Source organism: Camelus bactrianus, chromosome 33 (assembly GCF_048773025.1).
Source record: "Camelus bactrianus isolate YW-2024 breed Bactrian camel chromosome 33, ASM4877302v1, whole genome shotgun sequence".
NCBI lineage: Eukaryota > Metazoa > Chordata > Mammalia > Artiodactyla > Camelidae > Camelus > Camelus bactrianus.
Window position 1 is genome coordinate 7846421 of NC_133571.1, and position 13010 is coordinate 7859430.

The window sequence follows — 13010 nt, forward strand, 5'->3', positions numbered from 1 at the left end:
CCAGCGAAGGGGAGAATAGTTAGAGCAACGGTTCTGTCTTGAGCGCACATCGGATCACCTGGAGGACTTGGTAAGCCAGAGTTGCTGGGCTCCACCCCTGGAATTTCTGATTCAGGATGTCTGGAGAGGGGTCTGAGAATCTGCATGTCTAACAAGTTCCCAAGTGATGCTGGTGGTGTGAAGACCACACTTTGAGACTCACACTGCGTTATCCTTGGCTGCAGCAAATGGTCAGACGAGAGGCAAGGAAGGCCTGACCCAGGTGAGAAGTAATGGAGCCAAGAAAACTAGCTGAGAGGTGCCATGCAGGGCAGTTCAAGGAGAATGTTGCAGTCGATTGGCTGAAGAGATGGTGGGGGGCGGGAGATTCAGAGGAGGAAGAAGTGTGCAGGATGCTGAGGTCAAGATGTGGGAAGCATCCCCTTTTACAGGCACTTATTTTCGTTCTTCTGTTAAAAGCAAAAGAGGTTCTTTGTTTTCTCTGCACCGATTTTTGCTTTCTTCTCCCCCTTACTGAATAATACAATACATTTTACTGCCTTATTTGTTTTATCAAGTAAAAGAATGCCTGCCAATATCTATTAAGGTAATATTATAGCTCAATTCCAGAACATCTTGTAGTGGTTATTTCTAGCATGTTCTGGAATCTGTACTCAGGGTACTCAGTTCCTTCACCAACCCACATTCGAAACTGAATTGCCGGTGCACGAGCTTATCAAGGTTATTGTGCCTGCAGAATAATTTATAGCAGATGCCAACCAGGGGGTCCATCCTCCGATAGTGCAATTATTTCAGTAATCTGTAAACTAAAAGGCTGATGATAGAGTAATAAATGCTGTGAAAAGTGTCTCTATTTTTTGACTGAACTTTCTGATGGATAAAACAATACAAACAATACAAAATGTTTTCCTCATGAAGGGATATGACATTGAAAGACCCATGCCTGTCATTTTAAAAGCTGGGATAGTGTTAAGGAGCTGTTTCGTAGATTTAATAGTCTATAATTCAGAGAAATGATAGCGATGAGGTATCCTTTTTATCATCTGGCTAGAGATCACGCATGATGTTCGGACCCTCTGCATTACATCACCTATTTATAAAATGCATATTCCCCGGCCTGACCTCAGATTTTCTGAATATCTTGGCAGGGTCCTCAGAATCTGCATTTAAAATCGGGACCACAGGTTTAAGAAGGAGAATCTATTTGGGGTCTAAATGGCAGGCAATCTATGCTAGAAGTTAGAGCAGAGAAGCTTTACAAGATGAGGTTTTGTATGCATCTTATTCTCTATGCAATTAGTGTTCATAATCATCGATTTTAGAGCAGGAAACAGAGGTTCCCCCAGCCCAGCACTGGAAGCTTGTGAGTAACACATCAGAAGAAGCTCTGGATAGAACTCAGGTCTGCCCTCTCTTCAGTCAGTGCTATTATTACCAACAGTGACAATCTGATTTACCTACTTAGTCATTTACTTTTGTGGCTGTGCTGTACCAAAGATTTTGTGGTCACCATCCAATTCACCTTGCTTTCCAGCAAATTACATATACATTTGTTAGCTAAAAATACAATTGAAACCAATTGAATGGGGATCATGAGACCATTATGATTCCTTCTTCTACATAGTATTGGGCTACCTATGTACCTTACCTGGCTGCAGTCTACATTTTCCTGATGCCCCTGGTGAAAGTTTGCTGTAATTTGTTTTTTCACTTTTTGTTCAGCTTTATTGAGACATAGTTGACTTACAATAAACTGTGCATATTTAAAGTATGCAATTTGATGACTGGTGACATGAACCCCCATGAAACCACTATCATAATCAAGAACATATCTCTGTGAGCTACCATAAGATCTTGTATATATTTCCCTGTGCTATACAGTATAATCTTGTTTATCTATTCTACATTTTGAAATCCCAGTCTATCCCTTCCCACTCCCCTCCCCTTTGGCAACCACAAATTTGTATTCTATGTCTATAAGTCTGTTTCTGTTTTGTATTTATATTTTGTTTTGTTTTGTTTTGTTTTTTAGATTCCACATATGAGCGATCTAATATGGTATTCTTTTTCTCCTTCTGGCTTACTTCACTTAGAATGACATTCTCCAGGAGTATCCATGTTGCTGCAAATGGCGTTATGTTGTCAGTTTTGATGGCTGAATAGTATTCCATTGTATAAATATACCACTTCTTCTTTATCCAGTCATCTGTTGAAGGACATTTAGGCTGTTTCCATGTCTTGGCTATTGTAAATAGTGCTGCTATGAACACTGGGGTGCAGGTGTCTTTTTGAAGTAAGTTTCCTTCTGGCTATATGCCCAGGAGTGGGATTCCTGGGTCATATGGTAAGTCTATTCCTAGTCTTTTGAGGAATCTCCATACTGTTTTCCACAGTGGCTGCACCAAACTGCATTTCCACCAGCAGTGTAGGAGGGTTCCTTTTTCTCCACAGCCTCTCCAGCATTTGTCATTTGTGGACTTTTGAATGATGGCCATTCTGGCTGGTGTGAGGTGATACTTCATTGTAGCTTTGTGACAATGAATATATATTTTTTCATGTATAACTGAAAAATTGTGCTCTACACTGGAATTTGACACAACACTGTAAAATGATTATAAATCAATAAAAATGTTTTTTTTAAGAACATACCTATCAGCCTGAAAGTTTCCTTGTGTTGCTTTGTAATTTCTCCCTCCCCTCCCTGCCCACCCCTGTCACTAGAAACCATTGAATTGTTTTGTTACAATAGATTTATTCATATTTTCTAGAGTTTCAAGTAAAAGGAATAATAAAGTACACATCCTTTTTCTTCTGGCCCTTTCATTCAGCAATTTTGAGATTCATTCATGTTGTTGCATATATCAATGGTTCTTTCCTTTTTCCTGCCAAGTAGATACACCATCATTTATCCATCCATATAAACATATGTTTATCCATTTACTTATTGATGGGTGTCAGGGTTGTGTCCAGTTTCCAGCTATTAGAAACACGCCTGCTATGAACATCTGCACACAAGTCTTAAGTGTACATACTTCCAATTATCTTGGGTAAATATCTAGGAGTGAAAGGGCAGGATCATATAGTGAGTGTGAGTTTAACATTTTAAGAAGCTGCCAAACTCTTTCCCACAAGGGTTTTAATCATTCTACACTTCCACCAGCAGTGTCTGAGTTTCCGTGATTCCACATCCTTATCAACACTGAACATGGTCAGTTTTTCTCATCTTAGGCATTCTAATATGTGTTCGCGGTATCTCCCCATACTTTTAATATGCATTTTCTAATAACCAGAGCTTAAGACTGGCAAGTGTTATTCTGGTTTTCAAAGAGAAGGAACAAATGGAATCTGGACATGAGAAGACAGAAAAGTCAATACCAGTTCCCGTCAAAATTCCAGAACAAATAATTTATCAACTACTTGATTAATAAATATTTAGAAAAGGCTTGCAGTGTGACGAGCTGCCCACCTAGGCCCTCTGTCAACAACTCACACTGAGCAAAGATCATTAATGTTTTGCTAGGGCATTGCTAGGTCAGCAGATAAGACAGAGACAATGGGAGTTACAAATACTGAATACAGTCACCAAAGCGTGGCAGTTGCTTTTTACTCTGGGACATACTTGTGTGCTCCTGGGCTTCCAAATGACGAGCACCGCCCCGTCCTCCTCGGTGTCCAGCCTCCTGTGTCTCTTCGTTCTGCTGCCACAGTAGGGTCTCTTCATTGGCTGTTGGGTTAAATCCAGGCCCTCCAACAGCCTCATGTTGGATGACACTAATTTCTGTTTCAGGGTATACTTTTCCATTCACAGTGGCCCTCTTCCAATCTTCTACATGTTTTCCCATTTAATCTAGTTGTCAGCTCAGGATAGTTTATGAAAACTCACTTGGACATTGCTTGCCCATAAATTTTTATAATTTTCTAACTGGATAGTTTAACCACAATGGCCTGTTATATATGCTTATTCATTACATGAACTATTGAATGTTCAGTTTGGGGGCAATCTTGTTATCCTGGTCGAAAGGTCTTTATCTGCTGATGAGGAATGATTATCTTTATCCCTTTAATGCCATGGATATTAAATTTGATTCAATTTTAGTCTTATTTTCAGTTTTACGTCTGCCTCTTAATCCTACAGCAGTTCTGAATTTAAGCAGGTCTTAATCTACATAGAATCTCTTATTATTAAAATTGAATAGCTTCCCAAACCTGCTTCAATTGTCAACAGGAAGCAATTTAAAGGGAATTTTCCTAAGTGGGCAGAGGAAAAAAATAATTTCTTTATAGATAAGGGATGTCATGGGTTTTTCCACAAAATGCTCCCAAGATGCTTCCAGAAATCAAAGGGCAGTGAGCCTTGCTACATAGACCTAATATATGAAGGAGAAAAGAAGATTTTAGCAGGGTTAAAATGAGTAAATTTTTATCTTCTCACCTGAGAAGGAAAACTAGAAAAATTTCTCCCAACTCTCTCTTCTAAATCAGGAAACCCCTTCCACAATAGCAGGCTTTAGTAAAGAATATGTGAGGTCACTGAGCCTGAGATGATTTTTAAAAGAATCTCTAAGAGTTAAAAAATAAAGCCTTTATGCAGGTATAGACATTAGACCAGTTTGGAGACTATCTATGCAGCAGCTGGGAATGTAAGAAAATTGCATTTTTCACACTTTCCATGAAGATTATTTCCCTTAGGTTATTAACACATTACCAAAAAATGTTCTAAAAATACTTAAGAAGCAAATTTGCAGCACCTGAAAAACAAGATCACATCCAAGTCAGTCAGTCGAGAAGTATTCCTATTGTCTATTCCCAGCCTGGGAAGAAGTAAGTTTTGGGGGGGGGGGGCTTGTTTGTTTGTGAATGTTCTATAATTTGAAGTTACTACTGCTGAAGTTACAGCAGCATTTCTCAAAATACAGTTTCAGTATCATAATCACCTGAGGAGCTTGTGTAGACTCCAGACCTCCCAAATTTCTGGGGTTGGAGTCTGGGAATATACATTTTTACCAAGCATCCAGATAGTTCAAGTAATTCATGTGCTCACTGAAATTTGGAAACCACTGTTTTAAAGCTTTAAAAAGAATGCAATATAGGTCAAGTCTGGTGCTAACAGATGGGATTATTACAGATACAAGAGTAAATTGAATTTTTTAAAATTTTGGAATCAAGTTTTGGTTTGTAAAGAATGCTACTCTGCTGCCTTAAGCCTATTTATACCTGGAGAATTCCCTAGAGATGATTGGAGGTTTTATTGAGCTGAACTTCCAGTATGTACTATATAAAACCCACCACATTTAGTTTCCTGCATATGAATGGCTATATTATGATTTGTCCCTACACGTTGGTGCTTTGTGAGCAAACCTTTGATGGAGTCATGGAACTAATTCATCTTTCACCTTCCCTGAAAACCTTCTGCAAAAATATGCCTAGTATACTGCCTGACATATGATAAGCACTCAGTAAATATTTGCTTAACAGGGAAATAAATGAATGAATAAATGTTTTTTTCATCTGATCTTTTTCACCTCTCCCTGCCCTTAAAACCTTCTGTGTATCTTACCACAGAAATTGATACTCTCATCCACTCAGATTTCTAAGCTAAAAACTGGAGAGTAATTCATGAAGCCACCTTCTCATTCACATAGGATTGGTCACTAAGTCCCTTCATATTTGTACCATGTTGAATTTTCTCACTTCCCTAGTATCTCCAAGTTTGGATTATGTGAGATGTTATACGTTAGTAAAAGGAATAATAAATCAAAAGTTATAAGGTTAATGAGCATGTGTGTGCCTAATAATATTTTCTATAAATATATAAGCCATTGTTATACGGAGTTAAAAGCAATAATTGTAGGTTTTTGTATAACCCTTTCAGAATGTTAAATCACTTAAAAACAAGCAAAAGATTACAGGAGATTTGAATAATATGATTGATAAGCCAATAGATGTGTAGAAATTGATACCAGAGATGAATATTATTTTTGAGCAAATATGGAATATCTTTAAGACTTTTTATGTATAAATTCCAAAAAATTAACATCATATAGACTATATTTTCTGTTCATTGCAATAATGAGAATGCAGCAACAGGATTTTTTTTTAATTCTCATATGCCTGATAATGAAGTAACATAATACTAAGTAACCCTTGGGTTGAAGAAGAATACACACCCAAAGGAACAAAAAAGGAAACAGTAAAAATAAAAGGGAGAAGTAAGTGAAAGATAGAACAAAATAACAGTAGAGATTAACTGTGCCTGAAGCTGGTTATATGAAAAAATGTGCAACATAAACCATTGGTAAGAGTGGGAGTTTGAAGGAGGGATGTGGAGAGGGAGAGAGAACATGCTAGTGCAGAAATAAGTCAGTACAGAATGAAAAGTAATAACTTTGAAGAATATATGTAATAACTTATAACTTTCATTCATACTATATGTAGTATATGTGTTACAAATATATTTCTACTATATATCATATTTGTGTATGATAATGGAACTAGTGTATAGAAATAGACATGTACACTTGTATGAAATATACATCACATTTTGTGTATATATTATATGTAGTATTTTGTATAATATTGTGTATGTCATATACTCTTCTCTAATTTATAAATGTATATAGTATTATTGCAAAAGTACACAATGTAACAAATTATTGCATGATGAAAAGGAGAATAATAATAGCTAAAAAGAAAATAAAACAACAATATGCACACAGTAACTAATTCTAATTTGATAACATAGATAAAAAGGAAAATATAAAGTGTCACAATTTGTTCAAAAAAGTTAAAAACTGGAATAAACAAATAGTAATTTAAAAAGTGAAATGGTAATAATATCCACCATTATAATATAATAATATCCATTTTTAGTGCAACAAAAGCTTCAATTGCAGATAATTGTACAGCTTAGTTCAATCACATAGTCAAAGAACGTATCTTCATTTCTATGTCATTATAAAATGTAGGAAAAAATGAAACACTGTTTTACTCATTTTATTAGACTAGTATAATCTTGATTCCCAGGTAGGAACAATTCATAGAAAGAAAATTATAGGGCAATTCAAGAACATTGGTACAAGATGCCAAATAAAAATATTTGCTAAGCAAATCCAAGAGTGTATTAAAAATACTACATTATGATTAAATAGGATTTAGTCCAGAAACAGGTTAATTCTACATCAGAATTCACCACACTGATGAACTAAAGGAGAAAAATCATATGATTATCTCAACTTATGCAGAAAATGAATTTGATAAAATGTAATAACTATAATTTTTAGAGCACTTCTCAGAAAACTAAGAATAAAAGGGAATTTTCTTAACTTAATAATGATGTGCCAGAAACCTAAGCAAACATCATTCTTAGCAAAAGAATTTTAAATCTTTCCATTAAGATCAGAAAAAAGACCAGGATGCTTATCATTACCATGTATGGTTTTCAAAGTCCTGGTTAGTTAACCATGAGACAATAAAAAAAAAAGCTAAGAGACATAAAGATTGTAAAGAATACCTAAAACTCCCATTATATGCAGGTAATACAATCAAATACCCAGAAAAACCAACAGAATCAAGAAATCAATAGCAGTAATGTGAGAGGTCAGCTTTACTGTCACATCAGCTTATACAATTCAACAGACTTTCTCTACCAGTAATAATCAATTAGAAAATAGTATATCATTTATAAGTACAATAAAACCTATAGAATATTTAAGGCATCATCTAACAAAATATACAGGACCTTTACAGGAAAAAGAAGTTCTAGAATTAATTATTACAAAGATGTAAATGAAACAAAAACACCATGTTCCTTGAGGACTGATGTGTTGCAGTAAAGATTTCAATTTTCCCCAAAATTAATTTCTAAATTTAATGCAATTCCCATCTAAATTACAGTAAGATTTTTGGGCAACCTGACTTTCTAAAACTTTTAGGGACGAGCATAGTTGTATAAATAAAGTCAACTGTGAAAAGGAAGGACAAAAAGGGGGAAAGGAGGTTCAACTCATTAGACATTATGTCATCCTGCAAAACCAGGGCAATAAGCAAGATGGTAGAAGCCCAAGGATAGACAAAGTGTGCAACAGGAATAGAACACAGGAACAGATCCACGGAGCACTGTTGGCCGATCATGGCGGCCCCACAAACCCGCAGGAAAAAGATAAATAGTTAAATAAGTGTTAACAGAAAAACTGGCTGATGATATGGAGCAAAATAAAACTGTATCCCTCTGGCTGATGTGGGTGAGGAGCGTCCAAAGGCACAATCTTCCAGTTATAAAATAAGTAAGTCATGGGGACGTAACGTACAACATGGTGACTGTACATCACTAATAATACTGCATTGTATATTTGAAAGTTGCTAAGAGAGTAGATTTTTAAAGTTCTCACCATAAGAAAAACAATTTTGTATCTAGCAAGTTAACAAGACTTATTTTGGTGATTATTTTGCAATGTACATATACAAATATTGAATCATTATGTTGTCTACCTGAAACTAATATAATGCGATATGTCAATTATACAAGTTAAAAAATTCCAAGAGAGAATTGTATCCCTTCCTTGCACAATATTCAGATTGTATGATTCCAGTTTTATGCGGAAGGATAAAACTATAAGCCAAAAAAACCCCAAAAAACACTTGTTGTGACCTAATAGTATAGAAAGTCTTACAAAACAAAATTCCAAATTTGAAGTCATGAGATGAAAAAGTTTTTGAATTTTGCTTCAACAAAATTAACTGTTAAGGTGTTCAGTCCTAAGTCAAAAGCACTTGAAAACCTCACTTATACTGCATATTTATAATAACAACTGAATCATTAAGTAATGACTAAGATGTACTTCTACGGGATCAAGTACAATGTGTGTCTTGCTCTTCTTAACTTGAAGACCTCTCCCAGTGCCTGGCACATAGTAGGTGCTTAATAGATATTTACTGAATAAATACGTGCTATTTTAGTTCCCGTTCTACATGGTAAGACAAGGACATATGTAATCTGTCTTAGAAATATTTTTATAAGAATATCTTTAAATGTTTAAGGTCCAGTAGTTTAAAAGATAATATTCAATTATTGATAAAATGTACTTTATGCAGAATACCTCATTTCCTAATTATTGTAGCTAAATAAGGAACTACTCCATCGTTACTATCACTTAGTATGTTTTGTGGTACATGGGTCAGTTTTCAGTCAGCTTGAGGGATGGGATTTATACCCATAGTTAAAGTGAGTTAAAGTTTGCAAATACAGTTTCATAAGCGATTACTGAAATAAATTTCTGAAGTCCAATTATATTATATAATCTGAGTTCTTAATTTCTGTTAATATGACAGGCAAGAATAAAAGATAGAAATAAGACGATTGAATTATGTCTTGATCTCAATCCTTGTGATTTCACCAGCTCCTAAGACAGTTCTGTCTTCTTCATGACAAAAAAGAAAAACATAATATTCTTACAATTAAATTAACACAAACAAATATTGGACTCGGAAACAGTTTGGAAGGTTTCTAATTTATTGCTTGTGCTTTTTTTGTTTTTGCTGTCACAGAGAGTGGTCCCAAGCCCTTGGCAGGCTGTGCTTTTGGTGGTGGTGTAGGGACCGGGCAGCCATCTGTCAATCCAGAGAGAAGCAAGAGTCACAGACGAGGTCTTCACAGAGCAAAGCAGATTTCAACCCCTGAAACGAATTTTCATTTATTCAAAGAGGAAGAAATGGAATTGGATAAATAACCCCCAAATATTGCTATAGTAAGACTAATTCAAACTCATTTAGTCATGCCCTAATCATGCACATTCTTTTCGGTTCTTATCCCTTTGACTGTTCTGAGGGTGATTTTTCACAACTGGTGCTCGCTGATTTCAGACTCTGCACATAGTGGCTTTGGTCAGAAGTCAAAGGAAGGCTTTGTGTGTGCACCCTATGGAATAAAACACTTTTCCAGGCATTGTTGTTTAAAAGAAGTTACACTGACTGTGCCCATTCCTCTGTGGCACTGCCTGCCATCTTGTTTCTTAAAATCCCAGAGCAGAGCTGTAACTGGTACCACATGGTCTCCAGTTGAAATTCTTTTTCTGAAAACCATGACCTAATATCCTCCTAGAGCCAAAATGGCTAATTCATCGCTTAAAATACTAATAAAGTATTTTTTGGTTGCAAATAATAGAAATCCAGTTTGAGCTAGATATTGGGCTTATTGTCTCAGAATCCAGGAAAGACTGAGACAAAAGAAGATGAAATATTGGATACACAGTTGGCTTAAGGGACTATTGGAACCAGCAACCCAAATGGTATCCCGTCTGCCCCTTCTCACTACCCCGCATCTGTTTCTTTCTACAGTAAAATTTTATTCTCTCACTAAAGACAGGTCTCTTTCACATCATGGAAAATCTCTCAGATTTTAATTCTTACAACTTCTAACACAAAATAAGGACTGGTACTGTCAGTTCTAGTCAAAAATCTGGGGGGCGGGGGAGGAATGGTACTGGTTCACTTTGGGTGGAATGCCCACTCAGAGGGGTAAGGTCATGAAAGAAAGCAGCTCTTTCAAGAGCCATATAGACTAGGGCACAGAGCAGGAAATACCATGGTTGATCACTTCACAGAGCATCAATAGTGAATATATTGGAATAAAATAAGGTTAATCTAAACTTCTATGAGCTTTCTTGTCTCTGCTTCTGGAATATCACAAAATATTTTTAGTTCAACTCAAGAAAAATCCAAAATATCAATAAAAAGCCATAGAGAAAAGTAATAAATTACTTAAAGACAAAAAGCATTGGTACAGTTTTAGGGTCTGATGGCAAAAGGTTTTCTTCATCAGGATGATATAAAGATTCTAAATTCATATATATACCTACTAATTCGGCATCAAATACATAAAGCAAAAATGGCACATGGAAAAATAGACAAATCCACATACTTAAAAGCATCTTCCCAAAATATGTCAACTTGGTTCAAGCCACCATTGCCAGAGACAAATATTTCACATGAAATTTCTTAAGAGCTCAGGCTTTTGCATGTCAAGACCCAGTCAGTGGGTAGTTCCAGGGAAATCCAGTCTCTGCAATTCAGGGACCAGGTACAGTCAGGCAGCATGTTTAGAGCACTTAATTTTGCATCAGATTTAACCATCACTCACTCTACCACTGGGTAGTGATTGGCTGGTTAAAAAATAATGTGGCAAAGATCTCTGAGAGAAAAAAAAGAATCCAAGCAATTCTATGGCATGAGCCACAGCATATCTTCCGGTGGAAAAGTTGGTCACATAAGCACAAAGGTGGCCTCACATAGCAGACTGAGCTTTCAAAACCAGAAAGAAAGAAAGCTATGTATATTTCTTGAGGTGCTAATAATATTTTTTAAATGTGAATGCCAAAAAAGAGTCACAAAATTTGTGGAGTGTGTTCTTCAATATTTTATTAACACATCAGCACTTTTAACACATGATGACAATGATTGCATGTATGTAAGACAATACGTAAAACTGTAAATGGGTGGGTCTTGGCAAATGTGCAGTCCAAGCTGAATGCCCCGGATCACACATCCCCCAGCCTGGAACAAGCCCCACGGGAGGCTCCAGGACACGCATATGCTTAACTTTGATTTCAGTTCAACAGGTCTAATGCATTGGTCTTGGGAATTAAGCTTACTGGGATCGTATTTTGCTCAGATTAAGATCTGTGCTGCTTTCTTAAAATGTTAAATCCTTAGCCTATCAGATAATTCCCACAAAACTCAAAGCAGAATGATTGCTCAGGGGTAGCTTCTTAATCAGAATACTTTCTTAAACATATCATTTTAACCGATAGTGGAACTTCCCTGGGACTGTATTGACTTTGAATACTCATAATGGTGAACAGAGATAGAACTGGCAGGCAATGAAGGCAGATAGTTAGGAGAGGCCAGATGATCAAAATGCATCCGTTTCTAAAATGTTTCACTGATGGAGAAATCAGCTTTGAGAAAACCTGTCATTTGTCCACATTCCCACAGCTAGTAAGCAGTAGAATCCACATATACTCCTGACTGGTTCCAAAACCCACACCATCTCTGTCACACCTACACTCCTTGACTGTATGTAACCATGGTTACCAAATTCATTTATCTGTTTCATTCTTTGGTTCCTATAATCTTACATTTAATAAATCTTTATGAATACCTACCTAACCATGAATGCATTATAGAATGTAAAAATATTAGGATGTCTAGGCAAACGAAAAATGAGGAGGGGCTGCTTTAGATGGACACTACTCACTGTAAGAAACTAACTGTCCAAAGCAATAGAAACTAAACAAATGGGAGTGTTTGAGACAAGAGAGGAGAGGTCAAGTTGGCCTGGCTCCTAAATATGATGTTTTTACACTGATATAACTTTGTAAATTATTTCATCCCATTTCACTTAGTAGGTAGACAGATGGGTAGGTAGACAGATGACAGATTAGATAGATAGATAGATAGATAGATAGATAGATAGATAGATAATACAAATTGATGATAGATGATGACAAAAGAAGGAGGAGAAAGAAAAAAAAAGCAACCACCCATAACTCAGAGAGAAAAAGAACATGAACTTTGGACCACATTCCTCCTGGCATGACCTCAGTTTTGCTTTTGAAGTATTATCAGAACTCATCACTGCCTTGACTGAGGGTTTGATGCATTCAGCCCAGGTGGTTTTCTGTTAACACCAAGCCACTCCTGCATCACGCCTCTGGGAGCCTCGCTTTAACGTCTGCCTTTATGGGATTTCTTAGAGTGTAATTCTAAGCAGTAGATTGGCCGCTGCCAAAGCTAGGATGCGACAACGGTGAACGGCTGGGGATGCCAGAGCTGTTCTGTGTTTTCTGTTTGCTTTTAATGTTTTATACTTAAGCTTTTCCATGAGTCTGGAACTTCTGAACCATTGGTCTAAGTAAGTGAAGTTGAGTATTCTCTAGGCAGTCAAATGGAATCCATCATCCCCTAACACATAGCACATTCCTTAAGCACATCGGGTGAGGGTAAACAGACGGCAG